The sequence below is a fragment of the Cervus canadensis genome, chromosome 3 (genome assembly GCF_019320065.1).
Source record: "Cervus canadensis isolate Bull #8, Minnesota chromosome 3, ASM1932006v1, whole genome shotgun sequence".
NCBI lineage: Eukaryota > Metazoa > Chordata > Mammalia > Artiodactyla > Cervidae > Cervus > Cervus canadensis.
In genome coordinates this window covers 99,602,010-99,608,630 of record NC_057388.1, presented here as the reverse complement: position 1 = coordinate 99,608,630, position 6,621 = coordinate 99,602,010, and positions in this window count along the sequence as shown.

Genomic DNA, 6,621 nt, shown 5'->3' with positions numbered 1-6,621 from the left:
ATAATCCTGCCCCTGACCATATTTGATGGGTCTTCATCATCTGACAGGCCCATCAATGTCTACCTTTGGGATTTTTCTAACTTGATCCAAGAAAAATTTGTAAGACATGAAATACAGCAGCTTCTCATGGCTATGATTCCTGCTATATTTCTTATCATAAGAGAAGGTGAGTAGAGACAAGAGATGGATACGGCAAGACCTAGTTTTATCTGATTCTTGATGTTCCAGAGGTTCAGATATCTCCTTGCTTTGCTTTGGTTTCATTGTGTGATCCTTTGACATATGTCATGAGCCAATACATACCCCTTTTGCCTAAACTAGTTTGAAGTTCTTTCACTTGCCACTAAAAGACCTATGATACAATGAGTAGTACATAACCCATAAATGGAAGAGGAGGATGTGATTGGTGAGTTCAAACATTCAATGTAATGTTTCATTTCCTGGGTTAGGAGATAGCTGTTTAATACATTATTCGTTATCTTTTTTGTACACCTGAAATATGACATGATATATTGGGTTGGTCAAAAATTTCATTTGGGTTTTCCTGCAAGAGGTTATGCAAAAATCTGAATGAACTTTTTGGCCAACACAATAGTTTTTAAAAGAATGCATCAAAGACTTGACATTACATGTCATCTAAGTACTCTGAATAATTTGCTGGGGCATTCACATGGAGACACACCACTGTAATTGGATTTACTCTGTCCTACAAAAAGTCTGATTTGGGAAAACTCATTTAGCACTAAATAATCTAGTTTCACTTTCTCTGCCAAAAGTAGTTAGCAGAAATGAAACAAATGACATTAAATAAATTTCTAATGCTATAAAAAATTAATTTTCATTTTTTGTTCTCCAATTTCAAGATTATTGGACAAATGTTCTATTCATATTTAGAAGAATCTATACCTTGAAAGAACTATTTTCCATGTATGAAGCAGAATGCAGTTAAATATGACTCCTAGTTAAAAGGATTCAAGGATAAATTCTGTACCTTACATCTCAATGCACAATGTTAACTTGAAAACGCAATCCACAAAAGAAAAAGTATTATGTTTTTAGTTCCAAAGATATAGCAATTAAATATTTTAATGTTCAATTTGTATTTTTTCAATGAATTTAAAATATCATCGCCAGTATCATGTATTTGTGTTATGTATTCAGCTGAGTAAAAATTAAAAGTTTCATATAGTTCTGGCAAGTGTTTGTCTTATGCCTGATTAACTTCACACATTATATTCATTGTCAAGAACCTAGAGGTTTTTGAGTTTGTAAACTGCTTGTTTATAAACCACAACATTATAAAAATAGGTAAAGGAAAGATGCGCTTCTCCACTCAAAAGGAGGGAGAAAGATCTCTGAGACTTATCTTTAGCAGAATTACATACAATATCCACCACCCAACAAAATGATGAAATTTGTGGCTTAATGTATACCTCTAATGCAGTTAATTCACTGTTTGCACCAGCTAAAAACACAAAATATGTAGGTCTTACCTTTACAACTGTGTATCTGGTCAATTAAAAAGTTTTTTAAAGCAAAGGAATTGTGTTCCTCAAAAATGATTTCCATTTCAATCTAAACACAGAAATTGCCACATTTAAAAAATATTTTCTTGCAGTTTATGCTTTACAATTTTCCAAAATCTTAAGACCATCTGTTAGCAAAGACACTTCAGGTTTTTTTCTCTTGAGTCAATTTTGACGTATTGTGTGATGATTTATCTATTTTATCAAAGTTAAAAACTTTAATGGCTTAAATTTGTGGTATTTTCTTATCATATTTCACAAAGTGTAAAATGGCATCAGTTTTAGGATACATCCTTATTTTACACACCACTAAGGAAGAAAAATTCAAAGCTACCAGTTAAGCAATGCTTTTTTATCATTGACTACAATACATCTTAAATCCAGAAATGTCATGTGGAAAGCAACGTGCTTCTCCAAGTCAATGAAATACGGTATATTTTAAATGTCAGTGTATGTGTTTCTTTGTTTAATTTTCAATGTGCTTAGTAGATGCATGGAGTACAATGGACTATTGTGTTATGAATAGCTTGAACTCATGCAAAACCCTGGTTTTGTGTAGTTCTAGACCTTTCTAGAGTGTCTGGCACACAGCTTTAGTGACCACATCCATGAATATTTTAGCATGGTGTGTTTCCTGACAAATGATGTGGTGAGTAGGCTTCAGTTCCGTGCCATTGTGAAATGTTGCCACAGCGGTTTGAATTAAGTAATAAGTCTGGCTTTAACACATACCATCACAGAGTATACCCCTAGTCATGCTTACTAACTGGACCTTTCTACAGAAAAACGTCAAAGTTTTTCTTAGTACACAGATCATTTCTTGATGTTGTAGACATCAACAGTGCCGTTTTAATAAATTCATTGTCTGCATTAAGTTTTCAATCAATACCACAAGTAAATATAGCTAGCTACTTGGAATTATTATTTATACCCTTGCTTCATCCACGGCAATTATAACACACCACAGATTATTTAATTCCTTTCCAGGAAGTTCTAGCTTAGTTGGTAAAGGATCCGCCTGCAACGCAGGAGACCCCAGCTGGATTCCTGGCTTGGGAAGATCCCCTGGAGAAGGGATAGATTACCCACTCCAGTATTCTAGGGTTTCCCTGGTGACTCAGCTGGTAAAGAATCTGCCTGCAATGTGGAAGACCTGGGTTCGATCCCTGGGTGGGGAAGATCTGCTGCAGGAGGGAAAGGCTACCCACTCCAGTATTCTGGCCTGGAGAACTCATGAACTGTATAGCACGACTGAGCGACTTTCACTTTCCAGCGAGTTCTCAGCCAATATTCTAAGTGACAGTATTCCTGACTATAATATATTCATGAATGTCTGATTCTGTTTAAGCCACATAATGTCGCCTTCACTCCATAGACAATCTTTCAGAAATCTGTCATCTGTAAAGGATTTTATGGCCACTTTTTCACAAAGCCATTTGGGAAACCTATTTTGTTTGCATTTAGAAATCAACTGTGGAAATTCTAGTTCTTCTTGTTAATTGAGTTTTCATCATGTGTCTTTTCTATAGAGCAGTTGTTCCTTAATTGGTTTCATAACTGTCTCCAGTTTTATTCTTGGGCAAGACACATAAAATACTGTTTACTTTTCACAAAAAGGAAACATATTCTCTCCCATTTTTCTGAAAGCATGTAGATTCTTCATTCTTCCTTTTGTTTTCCCTCTTTCAATAGAGAAATGACTTTAAACAACACTTGCTCTACTCTGGGGGGCGGGGGGCGGGAACAAACAGCTACTTGAGCATGACAATAGCGGGTAACTGGACTCCTCCCAATGAGATGAAGACTAGGTGCAGAGGAGTGAGCCCTCACCCTCTACCGAGCCAACCGCTGCCCCGAGGGAACATAATCTCAGCAGGGTTGGATCTTCTCAATACTTAGGTGGCTATAGAGATCTCTAAAACTTCAAAATGTTCATTCAAATTGCATTCTGCTTATCAAACAAAATATCGCTGCAATCTGGGAGCCCCCAGTTTGCAATCTCTGCTACCAATTTGCAGCCTCTCCTTAATGGGATATGAGAGAGCATTTTTCTGTTTGAGCAGAAAAGAAATAAGGAACCGAGAGAAAGAACCCTGAGATAAACTCCTAAGAAGGTGCTATTTAGGTTGAATAACTCAGAATTTTGTTGTAATGCTGAGTAGGGGATATACATGTATGTGTCACTGATTCACTTTGCCGTACAGTAGAAATTAACACAACATTGTAAAACTACTCCAGTAAAAATTAATTTTTTAAAAAAATGAATGCAATGCTGGACTAGTATACACCACAGTATAGTACTGCAGAGTTCTGAAAGCTGCTGAATTTCCAAACTATAGAGGAGGATAGACACTTGCATGCTACTAAGCTTCCTATTGGTTGTGCCCATGTCTGGGGACCACAGAGAGGCTCCAAGAGCTCCTGGTATGGAGAGAGTGGGGGGTGGGTGGAACCCATGAGTAATTAATTATAAGTTAAATTCTTTATTGCACTTGACATATTATTAGTTCCTAAATCACAATGTTCAGAACCTTAAATATTGATTTAAGGTTTTCTGGGACCTCGAATTCTTGAACAAAAATATGAAAAATAGTATTTTACTTCTTTCTTAGGTTTTCCTATCTAGAAGCCTCTAGAATACATTTTACTTATTTTTTTTTAATTTAAAGAAATCACCAGAATTATGCAGGTTTGAATCTATTTTCACTGATTTTGCCTAACTTTCAGCTTTTCTGATTATATTTTCTCCCACAATTTCTTTGATTATTGCTGCTGTTTATTCAGTTTTCATGTTTTCTCTTTTGCAGACCACAACATATGTACCTGATCTGCTAGATCTGACATCACACCTCTCTTTCTTTCTCCTTTAATCATGTTTACTGCATTTGGCATTTGTTTATTAATTTCATTATATTAAGTGATTTTCTTTTCAGTGTTCTCTAAACTCTGAATGAAAACGTAAGTGAGATGCTTTCCAACATTTCCTATGTCTTATCACCAACTCAATGGACATAAACTTGAGCGAACTGTGGGAGAAAGTGGAGGACAGGGAAGCCTGGCGTGCTTTAGTCCGTGGGGTCACAAAGAGCTGGACACAACTTAGTGACTGAACAGGAGCAACAGTGACTTTATTTCAGACAGTCACTGGATCTTTTTTTCATAATGCTCACCTTATTTTGAGTTATTATATTCTCACACATCCATTGATTTTTTTGCTACACATTAAACTTTGAAGTAGGAAGTTAGGGAGCTTTCCCCAACATTCAAATATGTGATGGAACTAGATAGATATTGGAAGTGTTAAATATTGTAAGATCTAATGAAGGAAGATAGGGGAAGTATTTTATTTCCTCTGGTTCTGTTCTTCCAGGCTACAAACAACCTGAGCAGAAAGTCTGATCACTGAACACAGTGTTTCTTCTGCCTGATGCTGTGACAGCTTGACAGAAATGAAGTCATGTCCTCCCTACCCAATTGGATAACTGTCCTCAGCAGCAGAACCTCTAATTTATTCAATGAGCCACTGCACAATGTGAAAGCCAAGTGTGAGCATCTCCCTGGGATCTCTGTTCTGGAACCTGACCGTCTCTCCACAGGCTCCAAATCCTCCCCTCTCCTGGTTCAAGAGCTGCCCCTCACCTTCAGGCTCCAACGCTTCAGATTATCCTAAGAGCAATGGAAAGTAACTAAAGTATTTCATCACAGGAATGACAGGGTCAAGTCTGCATTTTAGAAAGATTATTCTTGCTGAAGAGTGGAGAATTGTTAAAGCAAGATGATGCACAGAGGTTTCTTTAGACATTGCTGAGAAGATCAAGGAGGGAGCAGGTGGAGACTGGGGACAAGGTAGCATTGAGGAAGTGGAGGAGAAGACAGGTTGAGAAGCTCCAAGAGAATCATCGTGACTTAGTGTTTGATTGGATGGGAAAGAGGGAAGAGAGAGAAGCCAAGGATAACACCCTAATGTAAAGCTATGGGCAACTGAATAGATGGTCTTCCCATCCGGAGATAAGGAACTTAAGAGAATGAACGTGTTTTAGCAGTGAGTGAAAGTCGCTCAGTCATATCCGACTATTTGCGACCCTGTGGACTATACAGTCCAGGGAATTCTCCAGGCCAGAATGCTGGAGTGGGTAGCCTTTTCCCTCTCCAGGGGAACTTCCCAGCCCAGGGCTTGAACCCAGGTCTTCTGCATTGTGGGTGGATTCTTTACTGCTGAGCCACAAGGGAAGCCCTGTTTTAGCAGAGGATGGTAAATAATACACTCCAGGGTATGTCCACACTGGGTTATCTGTGGACCATCTCAGTGAAAAATGAAACTAGTCAGAAGATACACTTTACTAGAAGAATTACAGTGGTCCAATCATTGAATAAATCATATAAGTGTATATGCAATAATAATAATATATCATCAAAAATCTATATTTTGACTTGAAGGGATACCTGTAATACAGTGTGAGTTTAACCTATATTGCCCAGATTACAAATAATATATACAGTATGATCCCAGTTTTCTAAACGACCCAGTATCTATCTATCTACTTATCTATCTTCTTATCTACCTGCTCATCTATAAAGTATACACACCCAGAGATGTTAACAGCAACTATTGCTAAATGTAAAATTTTATGAACATTATTTTCTCAATGTTCCTTGCCAGTATTTTCTAATCACTTTTTAAAAATATTTATTTATTTGGCTGCACCGGGTCTTAGTTGGGGCAAGCAGGTTCTTTGACCTTCATTGGGGCAGGTGAGTTCTTTAGTTGTAACATGCAGAATCCAGCTCCCTGACCAGGGATCAAACCCGGGCCCTGTGCATTGGGAGCACAGGGTCTTAGCCACTGGACCACCAGGAAAGTTCCTTTAACCATTTTTTGTAATTAGTGTGTGTTTGTCACTCAGTCGTGTCTGACTCTTTATGATCCCATGGACTGTAGCCCACTAGGCCCTTCTGTCCATGGCATTCTCCAGGTAAGAATACTGGAGTGGGCTGCCATTCCCTTATCTAGGGGATGTTCCTAACCCAGGGATCGAGCCCGGGCCTCCTGCACTGCAGGCAGATTCCTTACCATCCGAGCCATCAGGGAAGCCCC